This window comes from Ovis aries, chromosome 1, assembly GCF_016772045.2.
Source record: "Ovis aries strain OAR_USU_Benz2616 breed Rambouillet chromosome 1, ARS-UI_Ramb_v3.0, whole genome shotgun sequence".
In the NCBI taxonomy this organism is placed as follows: domain Eukaryota; kingdom Metazoa; phylum Chordata; class Mammalia; order Artiodactyla; family Bovidae; genus Ovis; species Ovis aries.
Genome location: NC_056054.1, coordinates 143,113,265 through 143,132,357, shown reverse-complemented (window position 1 = coordinate 143,132,357; position 19,093 = coordinate 143,113,265). Strand labels below are relative to the sequence as shown.

The window sequence follows — 19,093 nt, the reverse complement described above, 5'->3', positions numbered from 1 at the left end:
TGTTTGCAGTGATGCTTCCTAGCCCACTTGACTTCACATTCCAGGATGTCTGGCTCTAGGTGAGTGATCACACCATCGTGATTATCTTGGTAGTGAAGATCTTTTTTGTACAGTTCTTCTGTGTATTCTTGCCACCTCTTCTTAATATCTTCTGCTTCTGTTAGGTCCATACCATTTCTGTCCTTTATCGAGCCCATCTTTGCACAAAATGTTCCCTTGGTATCTCGAATTTTCTTGAAGAGATCTCTAGTCTTTCCCATTCTGTTGTTTTCCTCTATTTCTTTGCACTGATCTCTGAGGAAGGCTTTATTATCTCTCCTTGCTATTCTTTGGAACTCTGCACTCAGATGCTTATACCTTTCCTTTTCTCCTTTGCTTTTTGCTTTGCTTCTTTTCACACGAGAACCAAATTTTCTAAGTTATCTAAAAGTTAAAAGAGCTAAATTGTTTGTTTGAATAATCATATCACCTCCTATGCTTTCTTTAAAATATTTTATTATCACTTTAGCTGAATTGATAACTAAGTATTATTTCATATTGACCTGTAATCCTGTTTAATCAAGTGTTTTAATCTTTTGACACTTTTGATAACTTCCCCAAATCAAATTTTAAATAAAGTTTTACTAATCTTAAATTGACCTTGAGGTTTCCCAGAAAGTCCATGGAAAATTTCAAAAGACTTTTTTTCTTCTTTTATAAAAACAGAGATGGTAAACTAATTAGGTCTATTTGGAAAACTAAGTCTGATGTGAAGCATTGTCAAATACGTAGAGATACTTAGCTTTCCTGGGTTATATCTGTATGTGTATATGTTATTCATGCAAGAATGTCTGAAATTATATAAAAAGTTTTTTAGAAATTTTACAATCTCCTTAAATTTGACAATGTCCTTACTGTCTACGATATATCTTGATATAGTTTTATCAGTCATGATTCCAATTATCATTTTAAATAGATGCATGTATATGTATATGTGAATCACTTTCCTGTACACCTGAAACTTTCACAACATTGTTAATCAATTATACTCTAATATGGGTAGGCTTCCCTGGTGGCTCAGAGGGTAAAGAGTCTGCCTGCAATGCTGGAGACCTGTGTTTTGGTCGGGAAGATCCCATGGAGAAGGAAATGGCAACCCACTCCAGTACTCTTGCCTAGAAAATTCCATGCATGAAGGAGCCTGGTAGAAATACAGTCCATGGGATCGCAAAGAGTCACACCAACTTCACTTCATACTCCAACATGAATTTTAAAAGTTTTAAAAAGTTATATGTGAAAAATTATCTAAATTTCCTTTTCAATTATAATAAACTGTGATTAGATCTTTAACCACAGTCATTATAAGCCTTTCGTGATTCACAGCTAGTTATTGTTTTACCCTGATTCTTTTCTGAAAGCTCTTATAGCCAGATCTTGGCTGAAGTGCTTTGTCTTCCTGAAAACGGACTGTCTCAGAGACTCAAGAAAAGGACTATAACAGGTACTCTGAGGTACAAGCATCTAATGGTATTGCTTAAATAACTTTAAGATCATACACTGGATTAAGTATGAATTTCCACAACTAATGGAAAAGCTAATGAGTTCATAAAACCACTAACCCAAGATCAAACAGAATAAGAATTAATTATGTGGAACTGAAAGAATTGATGAAGAAGGATTATGGTTTCTTTTATGACTTTTTCTCAGAATATTACTGGTTCTTTAATGTTCTGTTTTCTTGACATAAAGAACCTCTTTCTCTTTTCTCTTAAGCTATATTTAATAATTGAATAGATTATATCTTTGTAAGTAAAAATGAAGCAATTATCTTTTTCTTGTTGCCTGATCTCTTCATAATGCAGAAACTTTGGCAATATAGTTGTGTGCATAAATTCTATAAGAGTATTTTCTCTCTGTAACAGGGAATAATTGAAAGCATTAGTTATTTGCCAAGATTTTGAGAAGAATGTCATATTTGAGAATAATGTGCATAACATCAGTTATAACAAGACAGTCTTAAGAAACTAGTTTGACTTTTAAGCCAGTGTTTGCACTGCTGTCTTCAAACACACACACACACACACACACACACACACACACACACACACACACACACACAAGAAACTGGTGTTGTATCTGATTCATAGGATTTCAAGCCTTACCAATGAATTAGGATGGTCACTTATTAACAGACTCTGAAAATGTAGACTACTTGGGGAACCTCATAAAGAGACAAATACACCCAAATCTGCTGATACTGCCAATGAAGTCTGATGGTGAGTTCTTGGCTTGACTTCCTAGAGTCAGGAGGTTTTTGAAAGTTTCAGTAGAGCAAACTTTAAAAGGTCTCTGTAGTCAATTTCCATTCTTGCCACATTTATGCAAATGACCAAGCCAAATTTAATGAGTGAGTGAGTACTCAGTTAATGTCTGACTCTTTGCTTCCCCATGGACTATAGCCTATCAGGCTCCTCTATCCATGGAATTTTCCAGGCAAGAATACTGGAGTGGGATTGACATTCTCTACTCCAAGGAATCTTCCCAACCCAGAGATCAAACCCCTGTCTTTAACATCTGAATTAGCAAGCAGCTTCTTGCTGAATTAGCAAATGCCATATGGGAATGAGATTAGTCTTATTTTGTAAACAAAGTGATTTTACTTTGACCAGATTTTTTATCAAAATTGGGTGACTGTAGAGAAAAAATGTACATTTCGGTGAAAATCTAGAATGCATGCTTGTGGGTTATTAGATTCCAGTGTTCTATTTATACTCTTTCAGCTGTTTTTGCCTCTTTCTAAAGTGGATCCTTCAGTCTTGCATATTTTGTCAACAATTAATATTTCTAGTTTTACTCCTACCCTCCTGACTTGGCATCACTGAGGACTAAAACCTCCCTTTTCCCAAAGCAGTGAAAGCTGAAGCTGAATGACTTACTAGAAAAGATTCATCATCATAATAGTGAAGATCATTCATAAATTTTACTAGAACACCAGCATCTTCCATACTCTGCTCCAAGAGATAACCATGACTGCAACGCCGTCACTACATCCTCACTATACCGTCTAAAGACACTTTGAATAGAAAATAAAAATGAAAGAAATCCTTGGGTTTATAGTTTATTCTAACCATTGATGTTTATATTCCTTTTGTTTCCATAGCAATATCCCTCATTAAGTGCTAATGTTTGCACCATTTAAAGGCCTAACTTCAGTGGGTTTCCCACCCCACTTGAACCACTGCCTTCCAAAATGAGATACAACTGTTTAACTGTACTGAGAGTCCTATGTCCAGGATTGAAAGACTGGTTTAGTAGAATATGGGGCAATCAGACAGCTCAGTTTATTTATGAAACTTATGGGAAGTTTCAAACAGAGAATTAAGGGATCCAGAATATACCAATGTGTAGAATTTTTTCTGAACTTCCCTTCTCTGTCTAAAAAGATTTCTCCCCAAAGAATTCATTTATCATAAATCCCTCCTCTACAAGGGTGAGGGGAGAGTTTTATGGCTAGGAAGAAAATAGGAAAAAGACCACTCACACCTGAATAAACAAACATCACAAACTTCCTTATCTCCCATTTGTTTTCCTAAAAACCCATTTATCTTTCCTAAAGAAACCCAGTTGTTCTTCCCATAGGAATCTTTTCCCCTTCTCTTCCTTTTCTCTTCACTTTCCCCTTTTAAGTTAGACATATAAGTCTCCAAGTCTAGCCATTTATTAAGTGGATTACATACAGTGATTAAACACTTAATTCTGCAAAACTAATGGGCTCAGAAGTTTTAAAGATAGTAAATAAATGAGAATGCATACTGAAAGGGGGAAAAGGGACAAAAGAACAGAGGAGAAATATAGAAAAGGCAAAAAGGTCAATAGAAGAAAAACACTCTTTCATTGAATTAAAACAAACCTAAAAAAGTAACAATTACACAAATAAATATGGCAGTATACGGCTCAGTAAGCTAAAATCAATTCTTTATCTTAAATAAATCACTGAAAAGTAAACTCTGAAATAAGAATATGTTAGCCCAAACACTATTTAGGAAATAGGATTCTCATCTATTAATTCATTTGTATTCAATTGAATGAGAAAGTTCATAAATGTTTCTCAATGTCCTAACATGAACAAAATGAAATTTCAGGTGCAAACTAGAATTTTCTGATTTCAGGCTCAAACTAAATCTCACCTGAAGATGACCATGACCTCTTGAAAAGAATTAAGAAACTTGAATAAGAAACTTTGGTCATCATCTTCACAGTATATGTCTATATTTTGTCTATGTTTTCTTAGGCTCTTTGCCATTATGAATGGCTTTCTGGAACCAGCCCAATGAAGCAAACTTGTTAGGCATCCAGGCCCTAAAGAAAAGGCAATTACTGCGACCTAAAGGCCACAAAATATGGTCATGCCATGCAATCCTTCCTAACTACCGTATCTGTACATGCACATATCACTCTAGGTGTGTCATTTCTTAAAGTCAGAAGACAGGCCAACTTATCCAGAGACCAAGAAATACAGCTGGAAGGTGCAATTTGAAACATTTCTGAGATATTTTCCTCTAAAAGTTTATGCCCACATCTGCATTACAGCCTCGCTGTTAAACCTGTCTTTGGGATCAAAGATCTATCTTCGGGTTAAATAAGGGAATAAATGTGAAAACACCTATCCTAGTGCTAGTCACATAGCACATCCTCAATAAATGTTTACTGGGAAAATGACCTCCGGATAAATGCCCTAAACAGTTACAGAGAGAGTCATCATTTTTATGACCACATCATAACGAATGTTACCTGTACAATTCTCTTTCCTTTTCCTTAGGCTTATGGAGAAGTTCAAGTTCTGTCAGAATTCTTTCTAGTTATCCTGCTTCATTGCCTTATAACACTTGCTTCATCAATAATCCTGTATTTATCTTGGATTTTCAACCACTTGTTTTACAAAGGCTTTTTCTCTCAGGTCATGATTATGATCAAAATGCTTCCCTAGCAGCTCAGCAGTAAAGAACCTGCTTGCCATGCAAGAGAGGCGGGTTCCATCCCTGGGTCAGAAAGATCCCCTGGAGAAGGGAATGGCGACCCACTCCAGTATTTTTGCCTGGAGAATCCGAAGGACAGAGGAGCCTCACAGGTTGTAGTCCGTAGGGTTGCACAGAGTCAGACATAACTGAAGCAACTGAGCCAACACACACACATGCTCACACGTACTAAAAGGATCCATATTTGGCCCTGTCTGATCTTTTACTGACTACCCTATCTTCATCCGTCAGTCAAAGTATTCTTTAAAGAGCAGTCTGTATGAAGAATCCTCCTTCTCTGAATGTCTCTATCCAAGCATTTTAATCTGGCTTCTCTCTTTACCAAAACTATGGCAGAAAAGACCATCACAAACTTAGTCACTAATTTCAGGAGCTGCTCTTCAAAAAAGTCATATGATTTTCTTTATTTTATTTTGTTTAATGACACCGACTTTCTTGAAACTCAGTTTCAATTACACAAAATCTTCCCAGTGTTCTTTGCTTTCTGACATTTTCCTTCCCAATCTGCTTTTCCGGCTTTGTTTTCTCCTTTCGCCCCTTAAATGTTGATGTTGCTCATGATCCTTTGCTTTACTACCTTCTCGTCTTAATTTGAGTACTTTCCGTGGTGACCACAGTCATCTTTACAGTTTAAATTTCACCTGTGTTGCTAAACGTTTCTCTCCAATGCTAGCCACTCTCCTGACTTCCTATGAAATACTTACAACTGCTTCTTGACAGGAACTGCATAGAAACTTCCAACTCAGCATGTTCAGTATGAACCACTTATCAAAAAATTATCATCTGCCAGGAATTTAAATTATGTCCATTACCAAATAACTCCAAAGATTTGTCTATTCTAAATCATAAATATGTCTTGAATATGTCTCTTCCCCCTTGATCTCCACCATTCCCCCTTAATTCTTATCTTGGGCAATTATGATACCTTAAAATTCATTTTTTGAAGCTATTCAATTCATTCTCCTTCCTGAGCATGCCTCTCCACTACCCATAGGAAAAAATACAAAGTACTTAGCTTAGCAAACTCATTCCTACTTCTTCTAGGCTCCTGCCATTGCCCAATCATTCATTCATTCATTCATTCGAGAAATATTTGTTCTAATTACTGAATATTTATTCTTTTAAATATAATGATGAATAAGCCATGGTCAATGAACTTGTAAAATTTACAACCTAGTAGAGAAGAAAGACAAACTAATTTAACAGTTTTTGGAAACAGTGGTAGAAACTATGAGGTTGGGATATATATTGATACAGAAGGAGCATGGGAGAAAAAGTAGGTAGTTTTTCTGAGTGACGTATATTAGAAGATCCTTAGGCAAATGATACTATGCATAAATCCTGAAAAAAGCAAAATGGTGGAGGAGGGAGAGTTTTGGAAAGCCTTGTGCTTTAGAGAAACCAAATTACTCAAAGTTTCCTGTATGTTCCCTGCTTTTTCATATTTGTCTCTACACATACTGCTGCTATATCTTCTTTCTTGGACACCTAATTCACTCTTCCTGAACCTTCTTAAACGTCACCTATCATGCTGACACTTTTATGACACCCCCCCCAAAACTAAATCTCTTTCTTCTCCCTGATCCAGAGCTTGCTCATACCTCTAAGTGCTTTGTGGTTATTTGTTTCTCCTTAGTTATTTTTACCTAGGAGTTACGTGGTCTTCATCTTTGAATCTTGATTGCTGGTAGATAACAATCGCAGTTTCTATTATTATGTGTTGAATGCCCGTAATTTATAAAGGTTTTGGTGCATATCATCTCTAAATTTCACAGAATCTTTAGGTGGTGCTGTTCTTGTTCAGTTGTTGTGTCCAAGACTGTGACCCCATGGACTGCAGCACACCAGGCTCCTCTGTCCTCCACTATCTCCTGGAATTTGCTCAGATCCATGTGCATTGAGTCAGTGATGCTATCTAACCATCTCATCCTCTGCCACCCCCTTCCCCCTATTGCTTTCTGTCTTCCCAGCATCAGAGTCTTTCCCAATCTGTCAGTTCTTGCATCTGGTGGGCAAAGTATTGGAGCTTCAACTTCAGCATCAGTCCTTCCAATGAATATTCAGGGTTGATTTCCTTTAGGATTGGCTGGTTTGATCTCCTTGCAGTCCAGGGGATTCTTTATGAGTCTTCTTCAGAACCATAACTTAAAAGCATCAATTCTTTGGCACTCAGCCTTCTTTATGGTCCAACTCTCACATCCATATATGACTACCGGAAGAATCATAGCTTTGACTATATGAACTTTGTCGGCAAAGTGCTGTCTCTGCTTTTTAATATGCTCTCTAGATTTGTCATAGTTTTTCTTCCAAGGAACAAGGGTCTTTTAAATTTCATGCCTGTAGTCACCGTCTACAGTGGTTTTGGAGTGATTTTGTCCTCAGATGTAGACATTATTATTATACTTATAAGTCACAAAACTAAAGATCAGAGAGGGCATGTTTACCCAACTGGATACAGTTGGTAAGTAGTTAAACTGAGATTAAAACTTAGATGTCAATCTGTCACCAAAGCCTATATCTTTATAAATGAACTACACTGATTCTAGTGGGTCTTGAAGGTATGTTAAAATAACAAATGGATGAATCAATTAATAAATGAATGGTTGAATTTATGATCTACTGGAGTTGAAATAATGAAAAATTCGGGCAGGCCCCACAACTCATTAGCTTCCTCTCTTATATGAAACAATAATATCTGAACCCACAAAATTTCATTTGCAGTCTTGCTACTTGTACCCTAATCATCTGACTTGATCTGCTCATATCTTGAATATAACTGCCTCATAAAAAAATTGTTTTTTTCATGACGGCTTCCACGTCACAAGATTCCACCTGAAAGTAATTACATAATGTTAGCTAAGCATAAGATATTATTTATAGATTAAAAGGTCTTTGGGGCCACATAAGAAAACAACCCATTAAATAAAATGTGATTGTTGATATAATTAAATACACTTTAGAAATACATTCTCACTCATTTCATAAAATTTACATAATGTCTGTTATAATTCCTTCAGATGCAGTTATACAGTAAGTAGTGTGTAATATGAAAATACCCAAATAGGAATAAAGCTTGTTTTGGTATTATTTGGTGTTTTCTTTGTCTGGCAAGCCTAGAAACCAAAAACATGAGAATGATACATAATTATCAGTTTTGTGCGTTTTGTGCATATCTTCCATAAGTGAGTTCTGTAATTTGTAAACTTATAAAGATAAAGGAATCTGAATCTACTAAACAACCAATTTAAGCATATTTATACCTCTGTAGCTAATGCTCAATGAAGTTCTGTTGTTAGTTTCCAGTGGCTTCTATTAATATATTACTTAGTATATACTTTTCAGTTCAGTTCATTTGCTCAGTCGTGTCCAACTCTTTGTGATCCCATGGACTGCAGTACAACAGGCCTCCCTATCCACCACCAACACCCAGAGTTTACTCAAACCCATGTCCATTGCACTGGTGATGCCATCCAACCATCTCATACTCTGTCGTCCCCTTCTACTCCCGCCTTCAATCTTTCCCAGCATCAGGGTCTTTTCCAATGTCAATTCTTTGCATCAGATGACCAAAGTATTGGAGTTCCAGCTTCAGCATCAGTCCTTCCAATGAATATTCAGGACTGATCTCCTTTAGGGTGGACTGGTTGGATCTCCTTGCCATCCAAGGAACTCTCAAGAGTCTTCTCCAACACCACAGTTCAAAAGTATCAGTTCTTTGGTACTCAGCTATACACTATGGTATGCTATGATAACACACAAACCCCTAAATCCAAGGATATAGTAGGTAACATGTCTCCAATGATGTTTATATCCTAATTCCCAGAACCCATGAATGTTGCTTACGTGCAAAAAAGATTTTGCTGATTAAGTTAAAATTTTTGAAATGCAGAAATTATACAAGATTATCTGGATAGGCCCAATGCATTCACAAGATCTTTACAATAAATGTTTTAAATAATTACAATGATATTAATATGGCCTATTCTGAATTCTGGTGACAGAAAAACATAGCTCTTTAAATTTTAAGGTAGATCTCTTCATCCCCAAACTATTTACTTTACACATTTTCCCTTTAAATCCTTTGAACCTTGTCACAGGCATAAAACAATAACTTAGGCTTGTAGAGAGGAAGACTAGAGAAATAAAGTTATTTCAGAACATGAATATAGATTTATTGTTGCCAACTAATGACATTGGCAAAAAAGTAAACTAATGAACATCAGAGTGAATTAATTCCAGTGCTATATACTTTGAAAATCTGGTCCTTAAAGCAACTCAGCATTAGAAGAAAGAAAAATTCATTTAAAGATTATTAATCTGTTCCTAGGGCTTTCCCAATGGCTCAGTGGGTAAAGTATCCGCCTGCAATGCATTAGACACAGGAAACGTGGGTTTGATCTCTGGGTTGGGAAGACCCCCTGGAGGAGAAAAATGGCAACCTGCTTCAGCATTTTTTCCTGAAAAATCCCATGGACAGAGGAACCTAGTGGGCTACAGTCCAAAGGTCACAAAGATTCGGATATGACTGAACAATTAAGTATGCACGCAATCATCAAAAAGACCAAAAAGAAAAAATAATTGACATAATTAATAACCTACTAGGTAAAGATTAAAAAAGGACATATGCTTAACAAAAGGAAATCATGTTAAATATCAAGCTCTTAGGTTTCTGAATATACACTTCTCAATACGAATGCAATGCCATGGGAAAGGTGTAATTCAGTAAAAAGCCCTATATTTTAGATCCAAAAGCCTGACTTACAATTGAAAAGAACTTTTCTGACCCATATGGTGTTACACTTACATATATTCCACAGCAACATTTCTTCCAGTTCCAAAGTTAAAATTTTTTTCTTTTCAATATTTTTTGCAAGGTCAAGAATTAAAACAATGTTGTTATATACAAAAGACAATAATTTGAATTGCAACTTGAAATCAATTGGAAACTAGTCCAATCTCTAGAGGACAGCTGCAAGGCACTTTACAGGCCTATTCCCTCAAGTACCAAAAGCAGCCACTATTCAGCACACTAAATGAATCTTTTCCATTGCACAAGAGAATGAACTTGTGTGAATGAAAATTTCTGCAAGACTACAGCTTAGCCAAAACAAACTCTTTTAAACTTAAAAATAATACTAATCAAAATAATTCCAAGCAGCATTATTTATTGTTCTGTTATCTGGAATTATCTAGTAAGCTTTAAATAGTTTGTCAATAATTAGATTGTTTGAGCTTTTACATAAATGATCACTAGAATTATCAACTTTAAAATCTGGGGCTTCATAAAACTTTAAAATCTAGTATCACAGAGTCAGACACGACTGAAGCGACTTAGCAGCAGCAATAGCAGCAACTTCATAAAGTTGGGTGAAATGTAAATCCCCAGTCTCAGTTATCTCATCTCTGAAATGGGAAGTCTGGAACAAATGATCCTTTATCAATCTGCTATTGCTGCATTACAAACCATCCCAAACTTAGTGGCTGAAGACAACAGCCACTTATTCCCTTCTTTCAACCAAAATGGGTTGGCTGATCTCAGCTATGCTCACTCGTGCTTCGGTTGTCAATGAACTGATCAGTTGTGGTTAGTTTATCTTGATAGTATCCCTGAGAAAACTCTCCTTCATTGGTCCTTCACTGAGCTTCTCATATACCTCTCCTGCAAGCTAGTCAGGGTACATTCTCATGGCAGAATCCAAAAAAGAAGCAGAAATGCAGAAACATAACTAATGAGCTCTTACTGTATAGCACAGGGAATTCTACTCTTTGGTGACCTGGATGGGAGGGAAATTTAAAGACAAGAAGGGAGAAGGCAACGGCACCCCACTTCAGTACTCTTGCCTGGAAAATCCCATGGACGGAGGAGCCTGGTAGGCTGCAGTCCATGGGGTCGCTAAGAGTCGGACACAACTGAGCGACTTCACTTTCACTCTTCACTTTCATGCATTGGAGAAGGAAATGGCAACCCACTCCAGTGTTCTTGCCTGGAGAATCCCAGGGACGGAGGAGCCTGGTGGGCTGCCGTCTATCGGGTCACACAGAGTCAGACACAACTGAAGCAACTTAGCAGCATATATGTTTCACTTTGCTATACAGCAGAAAAGAACATAACATTGTAAAGCAACTATACACCAATAAAAATTTTTTTTAAAAAATAGTGCCCTACAACTGACTGATCCACCTTTCATTCATTTTTCTCTTAATATTTTTATCAAAACAATATAATAATCAGGCAAGAAAAATTCAAAGGATAACCCATTCAATGAATGCATGATTACATACATTAACTTTCATTTCTCATTTTTATTCAGAGAAGAAAACAAAATTTTAAGAAGAGGAAACAGAGTATTTTTTAAAACAAAAAATATTAAGAGTTTTATTTTTGCACATTTCTCTTAATGCTCATCAAGAGACTCAAAATAAAAAGCATCTTTTCCTTAGGGTAGTTGTATTGATAGATATTGAGGAGTAATTTCGACTAAGTGGCACTGCAAAGTCATTCTCAGAAACTGTTTTATAAACCACAACTAGATCAAAGAAGTCTTCCCTTACTGACCTCTTCTTTTAGGACCAGAGAGGAAATCTATTAAATTTCAGGCTCAAATTATGCCCATAGACAATCTTAAAATCCAAGGTTATAAGTCATAATCTTGGCCACTGGTTAAATCATCCAGTAATAAAAATGCATTTCTTCCCTGTTTTGAAGGATAACCCCAAGAACTAAGGTATGGTAGAGGACAAAGCTATGCCAGCACATATAAATCAGAGTTATGTTTTAGTCATAGTCCTGATATCTCTTCTCTCAACCCCTCTGTCTTCTTTCCCTCTCAGGTAGATGCCAAGATTTGCAACAAAAACACTTATAGGACGGAGGAGCCTGGTGGGCTGCCGTCTATGGGGTCACACAGAGTCGGACACGACTGAAGTGACTCAGCAGCAGCAGCAACAGCAGTACTTATACTTTGCCCATACAAATGATGTAAGGCAATATTCAACTTTATACTTTTAATTTTCTAAGAATTCTTTAATTGTTAAAATCTGGGACCAATTTCACTGATGTATAAAAGTTTACTGAATCAACCACTATGCCAAAATGAAATATCTGCCTCCAGGGAGCAGAGCAGAGGATGATCAATCCATAGTAGTGCTTAGAAGAAATGGAGTAGCCATCAGAGTCAACAAAAGAGTCCAAAATGCAATACTTGGATGCAACCTCAAAAATACAGAATGATCTCTGTCCCTTTCCAAGGCAAACCATTCAATATCACAGTAATCCAAGTCTATGCCCCCAACCAGTAATGCTGAACAGGCTGAAGTCGAGCGGTTGTATGAGTGAGCGAAAGTCGCTCAGTCAAGTCCAACTCTTTGCGACCCTATGGACTATACAGTCCATGGAATTCTCCAGGCCAGAATACTAGAGTGGGTAGCCTTTTCCTTCTCCAGGGGATCCTCGCAACCCAGGGATCGAACTCAATTCTCCCACATTGCAGGCAGATTCTTTACCAGCTGAGCCACAAGAGAAGCCCAAGCGGTTCTATGAAGATGTGCAAAACCTTCTAGAACTAATACTCAAAAAAGATGTCTTCTTCATTATAGGGGAATGGAATGGATAAGTAGGAAGTCAAGAGCTACCTGAAGTAACAGGAAAATTTGGCCTTGAAGTACAAAACAAAGCAGGTCAAAGGCTAACAGAGTTTTGCCAAGAGAACACACTGGTCATAGCAAACACCCTCTTCCAACAACACAAGAGAAGACTCTACACATGGACATCACCAGATGGTCAATACCAAAATCAGATTGATGATATTCTTTGCAGCCAAAGATGGAGAAGCTCTATACAGTCAGCAAAAACAAGACTGGGACCCGACTGTGGCTCAGATCATGAACTCCTTATTGCCAAATTCAGACTTAAATTAAAGTAAGGAAAGCTACTAGACCATTCAGGCATAACCTAAATCAAATCCCTTAGGATTATACAATGGACTTGCGAAATAGTTTCAAGGGATTAGATCTGATAGAGTGCCTGAAGAACTGTGGACGGAGGTTCACGACACTGTACAGGAGGCAGTGATCAAGACCATCCCCAAGAAAAAGAAATGTAAAAAGGCAAACTGGTTGTCTGACTAGGCCTTACAAACAGATGAGTAACCAGGGAAGTGAAAGGCAAAGGAGAAAAGGCAATATATACCCATTTGAATGTAGAGTTCCGAAGAATAGCAAGGAGAGATAAGAAAGCCTTCCTCAGAGATCAGTGCAAAGAAATAGAGGAAAACAATAGACTGGGAAAGACTAGAGATCTGTTCAAGAAAATTAGAGATACCAAGGGAACATTTCATGCAAAGATAGGCACAATAAGGGACAAAAATGGGATGGGCCTAACAGAAGCAGAAGATATTAAGAAGAGGTGGCAAGAATACACAGAACTATACAGAAAAGATCTTCATGACCCAGATAATCACGATAGTGTGATTGCTCACCTAGAGCCAGACATTCTGGAACGTGAAGTCAAGTGGGCTTTAGGAAGCATCACTACGAACAAAGCTAGTGGAGGTGATGGAATTCCAGTTGAGCTATTTCAAATCCTAAAAGATGATGCTATGAAAGTGCTGCACTCAATATGACAGCAAATCTGAAAAATTCAGCAGTGGCCACAGGATTGGAAAAAGTCAGTTTTCATTCCAATTCCAAAGAAAGGCAATGCCAAAGAAAGTTCAGACTACCTCACAACTGTACTCATCTCACACACTAGCAAAGTAATGATCAAAATTCACCAAGCCAGGCTTCAACAGTGCAAGAGCGTGAATGTCCAGATGTTCAAGCTGGATTTAGAAAAGGTAGAGGAACCAGAGACCAAATTGCCAACATCTGTTGGATCATCAAAAAAGCAAGAGAGTTCCAGAAAAAGCATCTACTTTTGCTTTATTGACTAAGCCAAAGCTTATGACTATGTGGATCACAACAAACTGTGGAAAATTCTTCAAGAGATGGGAAAACTAGACCACCTTACTTGCCTCCTGAAAAATCTGTATGCAGGTCAAGAAGCAACAGTTAGAACTGGACATGAAACAACAGACTGGTTCCAAATTGGGAAAGGAGTATGTCAAGGCTGTATATTGCCACTCTGCTTATTTAACTTATATGCAGAGTACATCATGCAAAATGCCACAAGCTGGAATCAAGACTGCTGGGTGAAATACCAATAACCTCAGATATGAAAATGACACCACCCTTATGGCAGAAGAAGAACTAAAGAGCCTCTTGATGAAAATGAAAGAGGAGAGTGAAAAAGCTGGCTTAAAACTCAACATTCAGAAAACTAAGATCATGGTATCTGGTCCCATCACTTCATGGCAAATAGATGGGAAAATAATGGAAACAGTGACAGACTTTATTTTGGGGGGCTCCAAAATCACTGCAGATGGTAACTGCAGCCATGAAATTAAAAGACGCTTACTCCTTGGAAGAAAAGTTATGACCAACCTAGATAGCATATTATAAATCAGAGACATTACTTGTCTGACAAAGGACTGTCTTGTCAAAGCTTTGGTTTTTCCAGTGGTCATGTATGGATGTGCGAGTTGGACTATAAAGAAAACTGAGTGCTGAAGAATTGATGCTTTTGAACTGTGGTGTTGGAGAAGACTCTTGAGAGTCCTTTGGACAGCAAGGAGATCCAACCAGTCAGTCCTAAAGGAAATCAATCCTTAATATTCGTTGGAAGGACTGATGCTGAAGCTGAAACTCCAAAACTTTTGCCACCTGATACAAAGAACTGACTCATTTGAAAAGACTCTGATGCTGGAAAGATTGAAGATGGGAAGAGAAGGGGAGCAGAGGATGAGCTGGTTGGATGATATCACTGACATGATGGACATGAGTTTGAGAAGCTCCAGGAGTTGGTGATGGACAGGGAAGCCTGGCATGCTGCAGTCCATGGGGTGGCAAAGAGTCGGACACGACTGAGTGACTGAACTGAACTGACTGCAAGTTCAAAACTTCTTGAAGATTCATACTTTATCTTAGACAAATCATTTAAATTTTATATCACACTACATATCATAGTATTGTTAGGTTAGAATAAAAGTGTCTGAAATCTTCTAACAGTTAAATTACTTATCTTCTTTTTTCCAAATCCCCATGTAATTCAGTACAACAGAAAGAAGCTGTAGGCTCATCCTGAGGTTTCAGAAACCCAAGTCCTAGTCTGGGAAATATGACATAAATGTTCTGTATTTCCTGTATTACCTTGACAATTGAAGTTTCATTTTCTTAGGGTTAAACAAAATCCTAACATAATTTTGTTCAGTGGGTATTGAACCTGAAATTACTGACTTCAAAGTCCTTATAGATATCTTGCTTGCCTCCTCTGTCAGGACCCAATGGTTATTTGAAAAATTATAAGAGGTCAGTTTCAATTTATCTTGAGATTTCACTTGGATAACACAAAAATGCCACAGTTTTCCCTCCAGTTCTCTCTCTGGTATATTGTTATATACTATCAGTGAAGTTATTGAGCCTACATTTATGAAATGGGCCTCCCAAAGAAGGTAAAAAACAAGCAAAACTTTATGCAAAGCAAACAGGATGGGAAGATGGTTTGGAGCTATGTTCCTAAATGGATCAGAATCTGCTTATTAGTTCTGGAGGCCTTTCACACACTCTCAAGTTCCTGAGAAAACATAATACTCTTTTAAAATGTCACATTACATGGCCATTCATTAACTTTTATACTATTATTCAAGCCCATCATTTCAGAAAGTCCTTCCCAAATGGTTCAGGGTGAAACTAGTTTCTCTAACTATCATTTAAATCATCAAACCAGACTATACTCCTTTGCTCTTAATTTAATTTTAATTTATATCTCCTTGGAAGCCGAATCTTATCATCCAAATCTCCCAGCCTGCCAGGAAGTTTTCAAAAATAAAATTTTAATTGGGTATCGGGGTGGATGCAGAGCCAGCAGTGGTCAACCTAAACATCGTGAATCACATTTTACAGGTCTTGAGAAAGAATAGTGGCGAGAAGGGAAGTAAGAAAGGACAATAAAGAGAAGAAAAACATGTTTTGTTTAGACTTTATTCCCTGTGTATAAAACTCAAGACTCAAACATATTTTCGGTTTAGTGCTTAAAGGAGAAAACAAAAAGACGCCCCCTGCTGGCCACTTTAATTTCTCCCCTATTGGCTCAAAAAAATAAAAGAGACAGGGAGAAAGACCTCTTTCTTTACCTGTATTTAAGATATCATTTAATCTTCTATCACTATTTTTTATGTATCATTTCTCTCTTTAATTGAAATAAATGCATTCATACCAACACATATTCCTAAAGACAACTTGGTATTTTGTCTTTCCTTGATCATAAGAAAAATAGTGTCTTACATGTTTTGTTTTAAAATTGCACTTAAAACTATATCACTAGCAGATTCCTTTTTGTTCTTCATACCATATCAGGGCATAACAATTGGGCTAATTATCTCAAACTCACAGAGGTCTTTAAAAATAATATAGTAAATCAGAGTTTTATTAACATTTATTTATTATAACTGTCTTTTGTCCTGTTCTAGAAAACTAAGGTACTATGCCATAGCAAAAGTTTCCTGGTTGTATGTGTTTCATGCTGTAACCTGAATCTATGAGGAAGTCACCCCATAGACTATTCTTTAGAAAATAGAACTTCTTGGGGCAGAATGACCCAAGTTGCCCAGGAATGTAAATAAAAATGATTGAGTATTTCTCTCTTTCCATAAAACAAATATTTTACTACATTGTGTACTATAATAACCTTTCTCACATACAACAGAGAAGTATTAACATCCATCATATATAATTAAATGCTCAAAGCCTATTTGTAAAGCAAAAGCTGCAGTAGAATGACATCACTTACATTTAGTTATCATCTCGAAAGAAAGTGTGATTAATAGAAACAGGATGCTTGGGGCTGGTGCACTGGGATGACCCAGAGAGATGAAATGGGGAGGGAGGTGAGAGGGGGTTTCAGGACTGGGAACTCATGTACACCTGTGGTGGATTCATGTCAATGTATGGCAAAACCAACAGAGTATTGTAAAGTAAAATTTAAAAATTTAAAAATAATAATAAAAAAATAAAATAAAATAGAAACAGAAGTATTCTCCTAGAGAGTTTGTGCCCTGTAACAGTGACATTTATATTAGAACAAACTACATATATAACTATTTGTCTTTATTTTGCTCCAGATCAACCTAGCTGAATGTTTGGGCACATGTGATAACTGTAGAGAGATAGACAGCTTCTTTGGTATTGACTTGGCTTTTGTAGAAGCTTTCTCTTCCTTGACTAACTCTTTTCTCATTTCTACTGTCTTAACTTTGGGGAAATGCATACATAGCTGGGCCATTTGCCATTCTCTCTGATAGACCAGGGACAAGCAGACTACTCATAACCCAGTTCATGATTTAGTTTTAAGTACATTATGATTCTACATAATACCTTTGACCTCGCAGAGTTGGTGATGTGAGCATAAAGGTTGCCAGGACACAGTAAACTTTTCCTGAGACAGAGTCCAATCAACATCTTTATGACAGTCCTTCTGGACTGTTTGACCTAATACCTACAAGCTGGTCATGAGACAGTCAGGGGATTGGAAATGTATCACTTGACTGGGTTTTCAGATTGATAAAAAAAAGAGTAAGCAACTGTGCTATCCAAAAGGTTCCAAAGTCTCAGGGTCATTTAGAGTCAAATACAGCAGCTCCTCTTCCTAAGTCCGGGAGTTCTCCCACCAACCAGTGCCCAGGAGAGGGGAGTTTCCCTAATTTAAACAAGAAAGCCTACAGCCTGCTCAACTAAGAGCCAAACGAAAAGGCAAGGTTGCCCAAGAATCATGAGACAGTTGGAAAACCCCTGTGGCTGGCAACCGTTGTAGCAGAATCTGCACATTAAATCAGTGAGGGTTTATTTGGGCCTCCAGTTTTGATAGAAAATAACAATTTCTCTCCTACATTTGCTGTCTGTTGGTTTATGAAAGTCAAAGCTCTTTCTCTGGCCTGATTGCACCCCTGCTCTTTATTTATTTATTTATTTATTTATTTATTTATTTTGGTCCTGAAAATAAAGCTCATTTATTTTTAGTTTATAGCAACCATTTCCTCATTAAGAGATTACACTATTAGCTAATATAACCTATGAAAAATTTTTTATGGGAGTAGAGTTGATTTACACTGTTGTGTCAGCATCTGCTGTACAACAAAGGGAATCAGTTATACGTATACGTATATACATTTTTTTTTATTCTTTTCCCATATAGGTCATTCGAGAGTATGGAATAGAGTTTCTGTGCTATACACAGTAAGTCTTTTTTTTAATATACAAAACAGATAACTCCTGCTCTTTTAACGGCTGGACAAGTCATTGCAACTTTCCATTACCAAGATGCTCCTGATGGGGGCAATATTGAACCTGGTCAGGGGATGATTTTCCTCTTCCTGGCTGCGGCTTCCCTGTGCATGACACCATGGTCTTCGTAGACAGGACTTCACTGTCCTTAAAAGGAAAAAGGCCAGCACACTTGCAAGTTGGATTGAGTCAGTGAAGTAACCCTTGAGAAGCACTAGGTTCGTCTTTAACGGTTCCTGTTTACTTTGCTGAGGAGAGATTATGAGAAGGAAATAAGATCACATTTTGAAGTATTTTCATAATGCAAGTTATCACTGAAACCAAATACTCTTTTGAATCAAACAACCTTAAAACGATGTACAATTCTAATATCTATTTAATTAATCAAAATTTTTCTTAATAAATAATAAAATATATTCTATTTGTGTTTTAGAGGGGACATATATTGCACATACTCATAAATTCTTAAATACAGGGAAACTGCTTGGCAGAGAAAATTTTAAAATTTTCAGAAGTCTTCATTATACTGGAAGTTTTTGAAGGGAAATAGAATTTTAACAGCTTTTTACTCAATCACAGAAAAAATAAAATAAAATCATTTTCTAAACTCTGAAGGAAAAAGATATATTAGGTCATAGACTTCAAATGCTTGTCTCATTTCAGACCTCTTGTGACGTCTTATGACAACATTGCCTACCTTAGTA

At 36.9% G+C, this 19,093-nt stretch overlaps 1 long non-coding RNA gene across 4 annotated transcripts in view; it reads right to left on the bottom strand.

Annotated features, from left to right (window-relative positions):
• Positions 1 to 376: 376 nt before the first annotated feature.
• LOC106990868 (uncharacterized) overlaps positions 377 to 19,093 on the bottom strand; it is a 34,895-nt gene continuing 16,178 nt past the window's right edge. For all 4 annotated transcript variants that reach the window (XR_006055728.2, XR_009600820.1, XR_009600818.1 and 1 more), the window contains one exon: positions 377 to 18,637. This is a non-coding gene — a long non-coding RNA (uncharacterized LOC106990868). The remainder of the gene's footprint in view (positions 18,638 to 19,093) is intronic.